At 43.2% G+C, this 18,756-nt stretch overlaps 1 protein-coding gene across 10 annotated transcripts in view; it reads left to right on the top strand.

Annotated features, from left to right (window-relative positions):
- The first annotated feature begins 13,453 nt into the window (after positions 1 to 13,453).
- Positions 13,454 to 18,756, top strand: part of KCNJ15 (potassium inwardly rectifying channel subfamily J member 15) — a 77,217-nt gene continuing 71,914 nt past the window's right edge. For 5 of the 10 annotated variants that reach the window (XM_047099440.1, XM_047099446.1, XM_047099448.1 and 2 more), the window contains exon 1: positions 13,511 to 13,757. The gene's annotated coding sequence lies outside the window, so the exon portion shown is untranslated. Of the gene's footprint in view, positions 13,758 to 18,756 lie in introns of all 10 variants that reach the window. The other 5 variants (XR_006965673.1, XR_006965674.1, XR_006965675.1 and 2 more) reach the window with 3 other exon arrangements.

The raw sequence follows: 18,756 nt of genomic DNA on the forward strand, positions 1-18,756 counted from the left end.
CCAAATGGAAGGGAATCATCTCTGTCAGTGTCCCGCTCTAAAGAATCATTGGAAACAGTCGTTCTAAAAAAGTTTGGAGACGAAAAAGTTAAGTGGTGACTACCAAAGCATTAGTCACAAATACCAATGAGGAAGCCTGTTTTTGGTACCAAGATCCCTACCTAGGAGGGATTAAACAGCTCTTCCAAAAGTGTGCATTGTACGATTTCATCGCAAGCTGAACGCCAGCAAATCTCAGCATCCGGCCCCACACCAACATCTGAAACATCTTTTCCCTTCATCCCCATCCTCCAAGAATAAACACTCTTCATGGAAATCTCAAGAGGAGGCAAGAAAAGAAGTTGTTTTTCCAACCGATTTTAACCGTCTTTTCTAAAGTAGGAGGCTGTCCCTGGTGTACCTTCCTTATAACAAACGCCTCAGTCAAAGAGGGCCACTGCCGCTTCTTCTAGCAAGTTCCCTGGGTGCAGAGAGTCAGGACGTGGCACCTGGCATGACTAACAGGCACCAGAATCCGGAGGGTTCCCACTAACTCACCAGGCGAGGTCACATTTTATACCTTGCCAAAGGGAGACGTGCCCTGAACTCTGCAGTCCCGTCCTCCGGTGGGAAACCTTAAAAGAGATCAAACACTGTTATTTTGAAACACCAGAGCAAGTATTTCCAAGATGGTCTCATCAAGTCCCATGGAATTAACATGGCTCACTCTACGACGAGAAAAGCCATGCGTACACGAATGTTCTGCTAGCTAGAGGAGTGTTTGCTGGGAATAATGCAAACAGAGCTGGGGAGCCAGATCGTTGGGGAGCAGGACAGCAGCTCTGGAGGCGGGAAATGATGGTGCCTGGCAATCCGTGTTGCTGCATCCTGAAAACCTCTGCTCCTGGTTTTACCAGGAGCTCATAACATCATGTAGAAAACAGATTGACAGAAGCAGTTAAATAGGAAACTGCATGGAAAATTTGTCAGGGAATTATTTGTTTTTCTGATTATGTAAGTAATATACATGTTCTTAGTGGAAAAGAGGAGAAATGAAAACATGGCATATAGAAGAAAATAAAATCACCCAAAGGACTCAATTCTCGATGAAAAATGACCATTTTCTGATATATATATATGTATATATTTTTTTTCTTTTTCTACAAAATTGTGTTTTGCTCTCTATATATTTGTCTTATGCTTTTCCACTTAATTCGATTGTATTCTTATGTTGTACTATCCGAGGGGCTGAATGCCTAGGACACCCATCGCAAACATACTTCTTTGAGACTTAGAGTTTTTTTTCTAAAATATTTATATGAACTTTGTGGCCTACTCTGAAACATATGTATATTTGTTTTCATATAAAATATGCAGGACACAAATATAAAATGTAAGTTTTATTATAGGTAAATAAAATATAAAGTGCAATCTGTTTGGTAAAACATAAAATTATAAAACATATAATATGTAAAAGATATAAAAATGAAATATGCTTCGCTCTACATAAGTGGAAGTGCTGTTCCTTCATACTCTTTGACATTTTAGTTTATGTCATTTAAACACTGCTATGGCCCGCACCTCCAAGAAATTTTTTTTGCTTAATTTTAGGTAGCATCTTTAAAATTCTTTTTTAAGTTTAATTATTTATTTTGAGAGAGACAGTGCAAGTGGGGGAGGGGCAGAGACAGAGGGAGAGAGAGAATCCCAAGCAGGCTCTGAGCCATCAGCACAGAGCCCGATGTGAGGCTCGAACTCACGAGATCATAACTTCAGCCAAAGTTAGATGCTTGACTGACTAAGCCACCCAGGCACCCAGGGTAGCATCTTTAAAATACTCTAGGTTACTGGAAAAAACTCACTTGGTAATTTTTGTACATAACACCACCCACCGCACAACACACACACACACACACACACACACACACACACACGGAAAAACGAATATTCATTGATGGACTCCTTGGCCATAATTTCAAGGCTTGGAGGAAGGGGATTTCCTCAAGAAAAATGAATCTCCAACCCAATTCTAGAGTTGGTCTGAGGTGCCCCTTCGCTACACATAGACTGATCGATTTACAGAAAAAAGAAATCAATGGGTCGCAACATTTTAATTAACATTTTTCTCCGCTGAATGTCATGCGGTTTGGGCTTTCACTACTTGCCTGTGAAGAAATGAGTCACCATATGGCAACAGATCAGCCACGAAGGCGTCACTCATGCTTAGCATGGCTGTTTGCTGTCTTCATAGCCCCCAGATTGTTACATTATATTGCACATGATAAGGTTACATTCTCTGCAGACACAGGCATTGCTTTTCTACATGGAATTAAATATTTCGGTATTTCGTGACTCATTGCACAGAGTGTCGTCTCTCCCCACTGTGCCCCCTGATCTGGATGGACAGTCACCATTGTGGGGACCACCTCGTATATTTGGGCATCAGAAAAGCACACAGACTGAAAGATGCAAGAACAACTCCTACCCGGCAACTGACAAATGAGCCCAGCCCAGCAGAGGAACTATTTGAGATGTCCCCATCATCCAACTCGCCAAAGCCCAGCGTTCCACAGTTAGACATTCATATCATTGGCTTCAGCCTATTGAGGTTGCATGGCTTACAAAAGTGCTGATGCCACGGAGGTAAAGCCATACACTTTCAGCAGTCATTGCAACAGTGTTTCTCCAGGAAGAGGGATCGAATTGTCTATAACAGTAACCTAGGTGAAGGGAGGGAGAGAAGGGAGCACGGTTAGAGATTTATAGGCTCACCCCCAGAGATGTGATTCTGGAGCTCTTTATATCCTGAAATGAATGCATTATGAATCCTTTCTTGAGAGCAGAGAAGATACTAAATGATCTCTGGGGGTGATTCAGTGACCATCACTAAGGGACAAAGGGGAGCCTGCACAGGGCACCGAACAAGCCCGATTTTTCCTGGAAAGTCATCTATTAAGTGCTTTCTCAGACCGGGTATAATAATGGTGTACCTTGGATAAATACACAATAAAATGACAAAAACAAATATGTGTGCCTTTGTGCCCCGCTCTGTTCATCTAGGAAGGAGCGTACGTGGCACAAATAAAGCGCCCCCACTCCTCCCGAAGTTCCCTCCTTCATTCAGGCATGAGCCCCAGCACTGTGGCCGGGACACCAGCTGTTTGTAAGCGGACTCCCAGGGCGCATCAGCGGACCTCACCTACCCGGCCAGAGGCCTCTGGTGGGGGAGCTACTGGCCTCCGTAACAAAGTGCCCACAAACTGGGTCACTTGAACAGTAAGTTTACCGTCTGAAAGTTCCGGAAGGTAGAGATGAAGCATATCAGAGGGGTTCCTTCTGAGGGCCTCGAAGATCTGCTCCAGGCCTCTTCCCTGGCTTCTGATGGCCTCAGGCATTCCTTGTCCTTGTCCATCTTGTCCTTGCGTCTTCACATTGTCTTACGCTGTCTTCCCTCCTTGGGTCCTGGTCTCTGTGCCCAAATGTCCCCTTTTTAAAATTTTTTTTTTTTCAACGTTTATTTATTTTTGGGACAGAGAGAGACAGAGCATGAACGGGGGAGGGGCAGAGAGAGAGGGAGACACAGAATCAGAAACAGGCTCCAGGCTCCGAGCCATCAGCCCAGAGCCTGACGCGGGGCTCGAACTCACGGACCGCGAGATCGTGACCTGGCTGAAGTCGGACGCTTAACCGACTGCGCCACCCAGGCGCCCCCCAAATGTCCCCTTTTTATGAGGACATCAGTCGTATTGGATTAGGGACACCATAATGGCCTCATCTTAACTTCATCTTGTGCACCCAAATGACTCGGTGCCCAAGTAAGTTCACATTCATGGGTACTGAGGACCTCAACATCTTTTGGGTACACAATTCAGCCCATAACGCCTCCGTCTTTCTCCCTGGGTCTGTCTCAGCCGTGCCTCCCTGTGCCTTTGGTGGCTGGGGATGGCACCTGGTCCTGCACCTGTGTCTCCTCTTTGTCTTGAGCGGCTGAACAAGCAGTTCTCATCAGTGTCCCCACAGCCCCGTGAAGGATCCCCACAACTCCTTAGCGACTTATGGGGTTCCAGTAAAGGCAGCTTATCCCAACAGGGTCACAAAGAAACTGAAGCTCAACCCGGATGTTTGCAACAAACTAGGAAATCGACAGGCGAGCCCCGGATGGTCTTTCAGGGTCTGATTTCACCAGCTTTCTCCTTAGTGTGACTCTTATTAAATCATTACTTAATAATAATTATATTATTCTTGGGGCGCCTGGGTGGCTCAGTCGGTTGAGCGTCCGACTTCGGCTCAGGTCATGATCTCACGGTCTGTGAGTTTGAGCCCCGCATCGGGCTCTGTGCTGACAGCTCGGAGCCCGGAGCCTGCTTCGGATTCTGTGTCTCCCTCTCTCTCTGCTCCTCCCCCACTCATGCTCTGGCTCTCTCTCAAAAATAAATAAACATTAAAAAAATTTAAAAAAATAATTGTATTATTCTTGTGTCTGAGCTTGGAAACAAATTATACCCCTATCTCTGGAGGGATATTTAGATCTTGCCTCTGGGTCTTGTCCGATAAAAGGTTAAAATTCAATTACCAAATGATCAAAGAGTTCACTTTCCCCATAGAACCATCTTAACCTAAGAATATGATACTAGTGACAACAGCAATCATACTTAAGAGGCCATGATTTAATTTTTCAAAACTTTGCCGATACCCATCCCCCCAAAAAGAGATCTCCTTGTCACCTCAGAGGAAGCCAAAAGAAATATCATTCTTAGCCCTCACTAGGAGGTGAAATTTCCCACCTATCATAAGGTACCTGATCTACTTCCCGTGACTGTCCCTCTTCACGCCCAGAGATACTGAGCACCCTTCATTCAAAGTTTTTCCCAGTGTGACCAGTTGATGAAGCCATTGGCTCCTTCGGCCTCAGGTCAGTACTGGCACCATGATGGACCTCGCCTGGTCCTGCAAAACCACAGCTCAACTCCCGGTAGCCTGAGGAAGGGTGGGGTGTTCTCACTGCTCCAGGGCATTTCTGGAACAGATTTGGTAGCAAGCCATTAAAGCAACAGATATTAGGCTTGGGATTCTAACATGTGACTACGTGGTTACTGTTACCCAAATACTAGGAAACACTGCCCCAGATCAGGGGCGTTAGAGATTTTCTCAAGGGCGCACATTTCAATGTGATCCTCTCCACTCTGGGTGCCCTCTCTTCACTTGAAACACGGAGGTTTACTGGAAAGACTCATTCCCAAGAAGTCATGCCCATTTATTCTGCCTGCGGAGTAACACAGGGCTTCTTGTCTGGTCTCCCCGTGTGTGTGTGTGTGTGTGTGTGTGTGTGTGTGTGTGTGTGTGTGCATGTGCACCTGTGTGCACATGCCCTGGGGAAGGGGACAGCCCTGGGCACCACCTAAATGTGCCTGCAAACAATGTTCACTTATTGCTCCTTCAGACTCTCTAAATCTTAGAAACAAGCCCCCTGGGCGGGCTTGGGGGAAGCTTGGGGAGAGGGGCCCGAGCTGGGCAGGCAGCCCGAAGGGACCAGGGGGTGAAGAGTCACTGTGTGTGCTGCCTGTGCCTAATGGCATGCTCAGAGTCAAAGCAGGAAGGCAAAATACGTCCTATAAATCCAGGCGCAAGTTGGGGGTCGGGAATGGGAATCTGCACGAAGCAGCATTAGAAGCCCATGATGTTGGAGCATAAAGTCGAGTGATGGTAAGGTGACAGACACCTGGAAGTTGCCATGAAGGGGCCTCAGGCCCACTTGGTTCAAGTTTCCCCTTGTCCTGAGGCAGCCCTCAGCCACCAGCAGTTAGGAAAGGAGGCGTTCCTGCAGGATTTAGGGCCCCGGGCGGGTCTGTGGGTCTTGGAAAGGGCTCCACCCCTGTATTTAGAGTTTCCAAGGTCACTCCCAGTTCTACCTAATCTTGAGATAACTACAGGCCTTTGCCGAGTTCCCTTTTCCTAATCTGAAACCCGGGAAAATAAAATCTCCCCCACGGGAGGGGAGTGGCTCCCTCCTGTCCAAGTTCCTTGCACAGATGAAGCACATAATTCATTTTCCCTTGAGTTGAGCTTTTATTTGTTGAGCCTTGAGGTGACTAGAAGGGTGTACCTTTAAAAAGCCAGGAAGGGGGTGGGGGCCCTGTGCATTTGTGCCTGACTTGAATGTTTCTTGACTTCATAACAGCCTGACAATTTCACATTTCATGCTTGTATACAGACCGTTTTCTGTTTTCACTGAAAATGAATACTTGCTTCTTCTTCTGTTTATGAAATAACATTATAGCAGAACTGGGAAAAGGCAGAAATTTCTAAAGACTCAGCCCCTGAACCACTTTGTAAAAATCACCGTTTGCGTTGAGATGTATTTCCTCTCAGTGTTATCTTTAATTTTTAAATTATTGATAAATAAATGAATTGATTGAGTGATTTCACAATTTCCTAAGGGGAACTTCCTGAGGAGATCAGATTCAAGATCGGTTTTAAGTTTTTGGGCTACCTGCTCACTTTCTCTTTAGAAATATTGTGCTGATTTGTGGCCCTGTGATCACCGAGGGAGAGTTCAAGTTTTACCACCTTTTTCCTTAACATGAAATAGGTTGTTTAAATCTTTGCTAATTTGGTGGGTAAAAATTGTAACGTAGCTTTTCTTACTTACGCTTCTTTGAGTTTTTCGGAATGCTGAGCATATGTGTATTTTGGTGTAAATGCTTTCTTGGGTTCATTTCACAATGATATGATTCTGTTAGTTGTCTATTGCTTCATAACAAATTACCCCCCAAATAGGGACACGAATCGACAAACATTTATTATTTCACAAGTTCTGCGCGCCAGAAATTCCAGGGGCACCTGGGTGGCTCAGCCGGTTGAGCGTCCAACTCTTGATTTTGGCTCAGGTCATGATCTCACGGTTCGTGAGATCGAGCCCCGCATCAGGCTCTGTGCTGACAGTGCGGACAGCCTGCTTGGGCTCCTCTGTCTCTCTCTGTCTCTCTGTCTCTCAAAAATGCATAAATAAACATTAAAACCAAAACAAATTCCGGAGAAGCTCGGCTGTTCGGTTCTAGTTCGGATCTTGGTGGAGCTGTGGTCAAGGTGCTGGCCGGCACAGAGGCAGCGGAAGGCACGAGGGGGGCTGGGCAGTCTGTTCCCACATGCTTCACTCACTCAGCTGTTGGCACGAGGCCTCAGTTCGCTCCCGTGTGGGCCTCTTCATACATCCGTTTGCTTGAGTGTCCTCATGATCCGACAGGTGCCTTCGCCCAGAGCGAGGGACCCGAGAGTAAGTAAGAAGAAAGCCACAGAGGTGTCTTTCACGACTCACCGTAAGGAGGTCACAGTGTAGTATTTTTGTAAATAAGTTACCAAAATTGACTGAAGAGAAAATGTAAATAGACCCAGAACAATGAAAGAAATGCAATTGATTGTCTCTATGTGAGAAAGGCACATTATCACATGGTTCAGAAAGGGATACTCGTAGTCCATACCACTTTTCCAGAAGAGTAATGGATAGGGTAAGTCTGACCACCTACTCTATGAGGCAAGAACAAAAACAGAAACAAAAAAACACCTGGATAACAAAGCCAGAGAAGTACATGGAAGGAAACGAGAAGGCTCGGATAACTAATAGAAACAAGCGATATTACATATGAAAATCCAAATAAAGTTAGCAAACCAAATAGAACTTACATATAAATATATCATAGTGAAGTAGGATTTATCACAGGACTGTATCAGCGGTTTAGCTTTAGAAACTCTATTATCTCCGGGTGCCTGGGTGGCTCAGTGGGTTAAGCGTTCCACTTTGGCTCAGGTCATGATCTCACGGTTCATGGGTTCGAGCCCTGCTTAGGGCTCTGTGCTGACAGCTCGGAGCCTGGAGCCTGCTTCCGATTCCGTGTCTCCCTCTCTCTCTGCCCCTCCACAACCCGCCCCCCCCCCAGGCACTGCACTGCCTCTCTCTCTCTCTCAAATATAAATAAACATTTAAAAATTAAAAAAAAAAAGAAAATCTATTATCTATTCACCACATTATCAGATTTAGGAAGAAAAACATGATTATTTAATAGATGTAGAAAATTAATTCAACAAAAATTCTAGTGCTCCTTCATAAGAAAATCTACTAATGAAGTTGAAATGATAGGATGTATCTAACAGATATCTGATACTGATCATAAGCAAATATGATACTTCGTAGTGAAATTTTGTAGGCATTTCCTATAAAACCAGGAAGGGTTCTGACTCTTCTGTTCAATATTCCATGGAAGATTTTAGAGAAAATGTATCTCAGCAATCTTGCCGGGGAGAAGACTCCTACAAAAAAGTAAATTATGTCCCTTTACATAGAAAACAAAAATTACAAGAAATAATTAAAAGATTTCATTTATTATTATTTTTTTTAATGTTTATGTATTTTTGAGAGAGAGACCGAGTGTGAGTGGGGGAGGAATAGAGAGAGAGGGAGACACAGAATCGGAAGCAGGCTCCAGGCTCTGAGCTGTCAACACAGAGCCTGATGCTGGGTTCGAACCCACGAACCATGAGATCATGACCTGAGCTGAAGTTGGACGCTTAACCCACTGAGCCACCCAGGTGCCCCTAAAAGATTTCATTTAAATGAATCAAAATATTCCTTTTACAAGACGGTAAGATTCCCCTGTTTTTTATTATATATATTTCAAATTGTACATATGTACGTCTTTAAGTATACTCCCACACACAGTTGATTCTAGTTGTTCACAGTCCTCATGTCCTGCAAAATCACCATGAACACCAAATTAGCGCATCCTGAGTCATCGCTTCTAGAGAAATACAAGGTGAGTCCCGCAAGCCTCTGGTCGCAATGATGTCATCAGTAGGTGAATGCATAAACTTGTTTCATGTGCATTTCTGTTTAAAGATACATGATTTCATATTTGTTTAGCATATATCATTTCATTAAACATTGACTCATGGCCAACAGCGCCGTAACTCTTATCTGAACCAAGTTTATCTAACTCACATACCCTCCCTGTAAGGCACGTTATGGCCTTCTTGGGCGTAGGAACACCGCGGGCACTTCAGCACCATGCTGGGGGTGGGAGGTACTTTAAACAGTGACGTCGCCCACGAAAAGTACAAAAGTGTGGAAAATGTCACACTAAATAGACTGAAAGAGGGACACTTGTTTATAGTGCAAAAGCTGAGGCAAAAAGGCAGGGTGTTACCCCCCTTAACCTCCCCTGAGAAGATCAAAACCGGACGTCCCAAAATTTTCACCGATTTGTGCGTGCGCATCTGCAAATGACAAAGCATCACCAGTCTAGATTGGGGGTGACAAATACATTTTAGAAAGTAGGAAATTTTACAAATATGGCATCTGTGAATAATGAGGATCAATTCTGTATATATGCATATACATGTGCCTACATATACCTACACATACAAACACAGTATGTATAATATATGTATACGTATAGATAGAATATATGTATGCAGTAAAAGACATCGAAGCATGGAGGCCCTTGTGGAAAAAGTAAAAAACAAACAAGAAACTACCGAAGATGTACACAGGAGTTCTGGGTGGGGACACATGTCATGTTCACAAATGGCAAGACTTCATTTCTCAAAGGTGAGCATTCTCGTGTTGATCTATGAATTTAATCTAATTTCAGACAAAATCCAACCAGGCCTTCTTTTTTTTGTGGAAAATGGCAAGCTGGTCTCTATGTTCCTCTGGGAGAGATCAGGAATTATCAAGACCATTTTACAGAGGAAGGAGGAGAGCAAAAGAGCAGAGGCCAGAAGAGGGAGGGGCGTTAATATTCACTCCACCAGATGGTAAGTAAACAACCTCAACTCAACTAGAGGAGGAGAAATGTCAGAAAGTTACAGGTGAATCCCAGATGAGCAACTTGGAAACCTGAAAATGTAGGGAAAGTTTGTCTACCTTTCCAGATTGTTTAAAATGACAGCTTTGGGGCGTCTGGGTGGCTCAGTCAGTTGAGACTCTGATTTCGGCTCAGGTCATGATCTCACGGTTCGTGGGTTCGAGCCCTGTGCCGGGCTCTGTGCTGACAGCTCGGAGCTTGGAACCAGCTTCAGATTCTGTGTCTCCCTCTCTCTCTGCCCCTCCCCTGATTGCACTCTCTCTGTCTCTCAAAAATAAATAAAATTTCAAAAAATTAAAAAATTAAAAAAAAATAAAATGACAGCTTTATTGAACTTTATTCACATACCATAAAATTCACCCTTTTAAAGCATATGCTTTTGTGGTTTTTATTACATTCACAGAGTTGTACAGCCATCTGTTGCACTATTTAATTTTAGGACATTTTCATCTCTCTCCCCAAAACTCTGACGCCATTAGCAGTCACTCCCCATTTTCCCCTCCCCTCACCCCCTAGAACAACACGAATCTGCTTTCTGTTCCTCTGGATTTGCCTATTCTGGACATTTCATACAAATGGAACCGTACGTTGTGTAGCTTTTTGTGATTGGCTTCTTCCACTTAGCGTAATGTTCTCCAAGTTCACCCACGTCATGTCATGTAGTGGTGCTGCGTCCGTTTTTAAGACTAAATAATATTCCGTTGCATGAGTAGACCACATTTTATTGATCCATTCATCAATACATCTGGGTTGGTTGATTGATCCATTCATCAATACATTTGGGTTGTTTCCACTTTGGGGCTTTTCTGAACTGGCAACCACCAGTTTGTTCTTTGTGTTTGATTCTGTTTGTGTTTGTGTGGTTGTTTGGTTGGATTCCACAATAAGTGAAACCCTATGGTATTTGTCTTTCTCTTCTGCTTTAGAAAATTCTCGGTAATTATTTCCTCGAATTTTGCATCTTCCCTATTTTTTCTATTTTCTTTCTGGAACACCTGTAGAACATATGTTACAGTTATTTATCTTCTCACATTTTCCATTTCTTTATGTCTCTGCTGCATTGTTCGTAATTTTCTCATATCTGTCTTCCAGTTCACGAATATTTTCTTCAGCCATATCTCTTCTGTTGTGCTGCCTGCCAATTAAGATTTTAAATTCAGTAATTATATTTTATGTCTCAAAGATATAGCTTGTTTTTTAAACGTTTTTTTTCTGGGGTGTCTGGGGGGCTCAGTTGGTTAACTGTCCGACTGTGGCTCAGGTCATGATCTCATGGCTCATGGATTCAAGCCCCATGTGGAACTTTGTGCGGACAGCGTGGAGCCTACTTCAGATCCTCTGTCTCCCTCTCTCTCTGACCCTCCTGCATTTTTGCTCACTGGTACTCATGCTCTCTCTCTCTCTCTCTCTGTCTCCCTCCCTTCCTCCCTCTCAAAAATAATAAACATTAAATCTTTTTATTCCTTTTTACTAGCATTTTTAAACCTATATCTTTCATCATTCTAAACACACTCATTTTATATTCTCTTTCAATTGTTTTCTTATATCCCAGGTAATGGAATTCTAATTTCCTATTTACTATGTGCCTGCCGGCCCTCTTGTGGAGTGTATGATGTCCTTGTATATTTTAATTTTTTTTAATGGGAACTAATCTTCATTGGAGTTTGCTTTCTTTTTTCTTTTTTAAAAAATTTTTTTAATGTTTATTTATTTTTGAGAGAGAGGGAGAGAGAGACAGAGCAGGAGCAGGGGAGGGGCAGAGAGAGAGGGAGACACAGATTCTGAAGCAGGCTCCAGGCTCTGAGCGGTCAGCACAGAGCCTGACACGGGGCTTGAACCCACGAACTGTGAGATCATGCCCTGAGCCGAAGTTGGATACTCAACCAACTCAGCCATCCAGGTGTCCCTGGAATTTCCTTTCTTTCTATGTGGTCTGGGTTGTCAGAGTGTTTCTCAAAAGAGGTTTTGATCTTTGTTTATCTCGGAAGATTCCAGAGGGGCACACTGGTTTGGAACACGTTTTATGCTTATTTCTTGCCAGGGAATTCCTGGACAAAGTGGGGGGATGCAAATTGGAACCCTAACTTTGTGATAGGAAAGGGCTATGCTACTGGATTCTTAAGGGTATTTCTACCTTTACACCCAAATCCGGGTGGAAGGAGATAGTTGTAACCCTTGTTGTAACCCTGTACTAACGGGTGGGTGATTTTCTGGTCAGCTTTCAGGATCTGGCCCAAATGGGGGGTAGTCTCAGTTCCCACTCTTGCTTTGTCTGGCTCCAGGACCTCAACGTCTGTCCCTGTCTGGGTATTGAAACCTTAGCCTCCTACATTTCCAAAACTAAAATCCATTCTACGCCCAACTGCTTTAGCATCAGGTCACATGCTTCTCGTACCTCTACTCACGTCTTCTTCTTTCGTTTTAATGCTATGTAGTGTTTTTAAATATTTGTAGCCCAAGGCTTTTCCGGTTATCCAGACTGTCACAGTGCTGGCCACACACCCTGATATTTTAAGACCCAGATTTAAAAGCTGACCTACGTTATTATCCAAGCTGATCTCAGGGATGTTTCCTTTGATTCGACACTCAGAAGAACTAACGTGTTAAAATACGGAACACATCCTCTTCTGAAAAAATACTTCTAAAAATCAAATTAACATCTCGGGGCGCCCAGGTGGTTCAGCCGGTTAAGCGTCGGACTCTTGGTTTCGGCTCAGGTCATGATCTCACAGTTTCATGAGCCCCAGCCCCACATCAGGCTCTGTGCTGACAGCACGGAACCTGCTTCGGATTCTCTCGGGCTCCCTTGCTCTCTGCCCCTCCCCCACTCACACTGTCTCTGTTTCTCTCAGAATAAATAAACTTAAAACAATGAACATCTCAGGTGTCCCTCTTGATGTTTTAAATGATGAATTACGTATTTGTGTCTCCTAAAGCGTTCATCATGGCCGAGACCTTTATTTTCTTGGAAGCTGTGGGTACAGAACCAGGATACTGTGCCCAGCAAATGCAGTTCCACCAACACCCAGTAGATGGCGTAAATACAACCAGGTTCCAGGGAATGGCCTGGTGTGGCACAGAATCAGAAGGAAGAGAAGAACCATTTATCATTAAAAGGAGAGTTTTGACAGAGAGGTGGGGCTGTCTCAAGTTTGAGACGGTCAGGGAAGCTGATACCTTAATCTCTCCCAAACGACATCGGAAAATGTCTGCCAACACGACTCTATTTAATTTTTGTTCAACTTTCTCAAAAGAAAAACAAGAAAAAAGAGAAAAGAAAAGTGATTGTCCAAACAAAAGAAAAGAGGACAAAGACAGAGAGATATCCAAAGTGGGGCAAAGCCTGCGTTTTATGGGACCTTTTCACCAGGTGGTTCTTTCTTTGATGGTAAAACCCTATTTTTTTTTCTTTGCTCACTTGGGTTGATTAAAAGTGACCCTCCCTCTTTTCCCCCCAAAATACAAAACATGAGAAACGAAAAACCATGTTCACTGGGTTTTGCCACAGCATGGACTTTCCTTTTCAGAAAAGGAACTTCAGGCCCTACTGAACTGGCAACCCAATGTTGAGGGAGAGAGAGTCCCGCCCTTGGATTGCCCAATGCGCTGGGTTGTGGTAAGACCAAGGCTTGTCCAATTCCTGTCAACTCCAAGGATGTGGAAGAAATTTCGTGTGAGACAAGCGAGTCTGCGGAGATGTTTAAAACCCAGGACCCTGGTGCCTTCACTTAGACGAATCTAAGTTCTCATTCTACGTCACACTCCACACGTAGTGACAGAGAGCCACACGGCCAGGTGAAAGCGCACACACATCCAGCGTGCACACACACTCTCCGTGGAAGCCTTCCTCATCCTGTCCTTCCCTCAGCACTGGAGTCCGGGACTTCCCAGAGGAACAGAACAGGACCAGTTGGAGTGGTAAGTGTCCAAGCAGAAAAGGGTGCAGAATGGCTTTTCACAACAGGCAGCTTGGTGGCTGGATGCCTCCTGTTCTCCTAACACGTGGCCAAGATCGTCTGGAGTTTTGGAACTAGAGGCTCACAGCAGGAGAGACTGGGCAGAACTTGAAGGTGAAAAGCCCAGGGTAGGATTTAGTCACAGGAGAGGTTAAAAGGTGTTGCCAAATATTCAGATCAGACTGTGAGTGTCAAGGGAAGGACAGGAGCATGACTTTGGTGCTGTCCATTTCTTTGAATTGGTTAGACTGAAAGAAGTAAGCACAGGATAAGGCGAGAAATCCCTATGAAACAAACGAGCTGGAAAATCCTGGCTGTGCTCCCGGCTGATCTGGGGCAACGTGGAAAGGCGGAACGCAATTCTCGGACCACCTCCCACCCCACCCCCCATCTTAACGTCCTTTGTAGATGTTCCAGAGGACTCGGTGGTGGGGGCGGGGCGGGGGGAGGTCTTTCATTAGCATAGGGCTCAGTTATGGAAAGACTACATGATTTTGCTGTGGAGGGAAAGTCAGCCAATGTGAGACCTCCGATTTTCATAGCATAAAGTGAGTACATGACAATGGCATTGCTGCTCAGTGGCGAATAATGTGTTTATGAGGATGTGAGCATAAAACCCGGGACGTTTCCCCATCGCATTGGCTCACGGCTTTCCTTGTTTGCTTCTATTGCTGCAACTCTGTGAGAAAGTGACACGTTCCCTTTTCTTGGTGACTGATTCAACACCCTCTTGTCACATTCATCACACTTTTCTCATTTTTTTTTTTTTTCTCCAGGGCTCACAGTTCTGCTTCTGGCCTCTCCTGGGGTTTCAAGATAGTTATTTTTCTCATCCGTTCCTTTTTAGCTTTGTGTGAAGCAGCGGTAGAATCGATCACATGCCTTGTGGCGTCCCTTGGAAATCAACTTTCATGTTTTCCGATCACTGGGCTTTTGGTGGCACTCCTTGAATACCGATTGAGAGGTTCCCTTGGCTAAGTTACCAAAAGCAAGTAAATTCAAGTGAAACATTTTAAGTAAGATCTCCACGGAGTCCTGCTTGGTTTTTTTCTTACTCTGCATAGATAGCAATGATATTTATTCTATTACCAATAATAGCATAAAAACAAAGGCATTTCACTTCTCCAGATCCTTTCTTCTTTAAGAAGACTGTCTATTAAATAGGTAGCAAGCGAATTCAACACTTCATTAGACCCTGCTAAATTACAATACCAAGTTAAATAGAGGCACGGTGCGGGCACTAATCTGTGGCAAGTTATAATTTTGCACCTAGACCATTTTCCTAACTGGATGCCCCTGGAGCTCCAGGACAAAAGTTGAAAGTAGCAAAAACATTCTATTCCTTAGTTTTATTGTAAGAAATAAGGGGCAAGTATGTAAGCTTCTATCGGCCTAACGGATTAATAAAAGCTGAAGTGTTGATTTTGTACAATTACTGCTACTAAGCACTGTATACAGTGGTTCAACCGGGAGCTATTTTGCACCCCCAAGGGACATTGGCCAATGCCTGGAGATAGTTTCGGTTGTCGTAACGGGGGGGAAGGGATGCTGCTGTCTTCTAGTGCGTAGAGGCAAAAGATACCGCTAAACATCCTGGGATGCACAGGACAAAGGGACACTCCCCAACAACAAATAATGATTTAGCTCAAAATATCACAAGTGGAAACACTGAAAAACGCTACCGTAATGAATGATTCCTCCAAGGAAACCAAAACTCACACTGCACGACTGATTTACATGGATTCGGCTTTTTAGCACCTTTATTGAGGTGTAATTCACATACCAAAAAAATGCACCTCTTTGGAGAGTGTAATTCAATGACTTCTAGTTTGTTCGGGCTTGTGCAATCACCACAATCAAGTTTACACTTTTCTCACCCTCCAAATGTCACATTTTAATCCACTTTAGTCATTTCGCCCCCACCGTCTCCGCCCCCCAAGCCCTCGACAGCCACAGATATGCCTGCTATCTGTATAGAATTGTCCTTACCGTGCGGCTTTCATATCCACGCAATTATACGAGAGGCCACCTTTTGTGCCTGGTTTCTTTCAGCATCATGTTACCAAGGTTCATACATGTTGTAGCATGTATCAATACTTCATCCCTTTTTAGTGACGAATGGTGTGGTGTGTAAATAAACTATATCTCCTTATGCATTCATCAGTAGATGGCATTCAGCTATTTTGAATAGTGTTGCTTGAACATTCACGTACAAGTTTTCGTGGGAATGTATGTTTTCGTTCTCTTGGGCACAGACCCAGGAGTAGAATTACTCGATCATCTACCTCCAAGTTTCCCGTTTCGGGGAACAGCCAAACTGTTTTCCTAGTGCAACCACTTTGCATCACTCCTAGTAATGTATGAGGTTCCAATTTCTCCCTTCCATGTCTTTTTCATTATAATTATCCTCATGGGTGGCAGGTAGCATCTTATTGTGGTTTTGATTTGCATTTCCCTAATGACTAATGACAGCGAGCATCTTTTCAATGTGCTGGTTGACCAGCTGCTTATCTTTGAAGAAATGTCCATTCAGATCAATCAGGAATTTTTTAAAAAAAATTTTTATTAAGTTGTTAAAAAGACTTTATATAGACGCAAGTCCCTTATCAGGTGTATGATTTGCAAATGTTTTCTCCCATTTTGTGGGTTGGCTTTTCACTCTGTTGCCAGTGTGGTTTACAACTTAAAAGTTTTCAATTTTGATTGGGCTCCAATTCATCTATTTTTTTTCCTTTTATTACTTGTGTTTTTAAAGTCATATTCGTGGCTTTGCCTAACCTTAGGTCGCAAAGGATTGCTTTCATGTTTCCTCTCAGGAGCTGTATAATTTTAGCTCCTACATTTAGCTCTATAGTCTATTGTCAGTTAATTTCTTTGTATAATGTAACGAAGGCATCCAACTTCGTTCTTCCGCAAGCGGGCATCCAGTTGTGCCGGCCTCACTTATTGAGAAGACTTTTCTGTCCCCATTGAATTGCCTTGGCACCCTTGTTGAAATTAATTGATCACAAATGTGAAAGTTTATTTGGGGCCTCAATTCTATTTTATCGATCTGTCTGTCCTTATGCCAGTTCTACATGCTCTTGTTTATTATAGTTTTGTGATAAGTTTGGAAATCAGGAAGCCTGAGCTTCTCAGCTTTATTCTTTTTCAACCTTGGTTTAGCTATTTGGATCCTTTGGACTTTCATAGAAACTGACAATTTCTGAAAAACAGCTAGCTGAGCTTTTCTTTTTCATGTTTATTTTTGAGAGAGAGAGAGAGCGCATGAGCAGGGGAGGGGGCAGAGAGAGAGGGAGACACAGAATCGGAAGCAGGCTCCAGGCTCTGAGCTGTCAGCACAGACCCGGATGCGGGGCTTGAACCCACGGACCGCGAGATCATGACCTGAGCCCAAGTCGGACACTTAACTGACTGGGCCCCCCAGTCACCCCCCCAACTGAGATTTTAATAGACATTGCATTGAATCCGTAGATCAGTTTGCAGAATATTGCCATTTTAACAATATTAAGTCTTTCAGTCCACAAACATGAAATGCTTTCTCGTTTGCTTTCCTTTCATTCCTTTCGACAACTTTTTGTAGTTTTCAGTGTACCGGTCTTACATTACTTTTGTCAAGTTTACTCCCAAACATTTTTGGGATATCGTTATAAATGGAATTGTTTTCTTAATGTCATTTTCAGATTGTTCATTGCTAACATATAGCAAGATAATTGACTTTTGTAAATTGGTCTCATATCCTGCAATCTTGCCGAACTTGTAATTTTTTAGTGGATTCGTTAGGGTTTCCTATAAATAAGACAATGCCATACGCAAATAGAGATAATTTTCCTTCTTCCTTTATAATCTAGATGGATTTTCTTCCTTTTATTTCCCTAATTTCCCAGGCTAGACCTTCCAACATAGTGTTAAATACATGTATCAAGAATGGACATGTTTGGGGCGCCCGGGTGGCTCAGTCGGTTAAGCATCCGATTTCGACTCAGGTCATGATCTCACTGTCCGTGAGTTCAAGCCCCGCCTTGGGCTCTGTGCTGACAGCTCAGAGCCCGGAGCCTGCCTCGGATTCTGCATCTCCCTCTCTCTCTGTCCATTCCCCACTCATGCTCTGATTCTCTCTCTCTCTCAAAAATAAATAAACACTTAAAAACATTTTTAAAAAAGAGTGGACATGTTTGTATTGTTCCCCATCTTAGGGAAGAAGCATTCAATCTTTCGTCGTTAAGTATAATGTTGTCTAGATATTTTTGTAGATGTCCTTTACCAGGTTGAAGAGAGTTTATTTTCTTCCTAGTTTGTTGAATATATTTTTTATCATGAATGGGTGTTAGATTTTGTCAAATGCCTTTTCTGTTCTTTTAAAATGATGTGTGGTTTTGTCCTTATTCTATTGATATGGTGTATTACATTAATTGATTGTTGGATGTTAAACCAGCCTTACATTTGGGGGATATATTCAACTTGGTCATAGTGAATAATCCTTTTTATATATTCCTGGATTCAGTTTGCTAGTATTTAGCTGAGGGATTTTTGGGTCTATATTCAGAAAAGATATTGGCCTGTAGTTTGGAGAGTTTTCTTATGATGTATTTGTTTGCTTTTCGTGTCTGTGTGATGTTGGCCTCATCGAATGACCTGAAAATTGTTCCTTCCTTTTCTATTCAAATGCTTTGTGAACAGTTGCTATTAATTTATGTTTAACTGTTTGGTCAAATGTAATCATTGAGTCATCTGGGCCTGGGTTTTTCTTTACAAGAAGTTTTTAAGTTAGTAATTTAATCTTTTTACTTATTACATGTTCTTTCCAATTTTGTTTCTTCTTGAGTCTGTTGTAGTAGTTCCTGTCCTTCTTTTAATTTTTTTTTAAATTTTTATTTGAGAGAGAGAGAGCGAGAGAGAGCATGGAGAGGGGCAAAGGGAAAGAGAGAGAGAGAGAATCTTAAGCAGACTCCATGCCCGGT

This window comes from Lynx rufus, unplaced genomic scaffold (assembly GCF_022079265.1).
Source record: "Lynx rufus isolate CCGP_SWC_20201006 ecotype Redwood Valley unplaced genomic scaffold, mLynRuf1.p SCAF_5, whole genome shotgun sequence".
Lineage (NCBI taxonomy): Eukaryota > Metazoa > Chordata > Mammalia > Carnivora > Felidae > Lynx > Lynx rufus.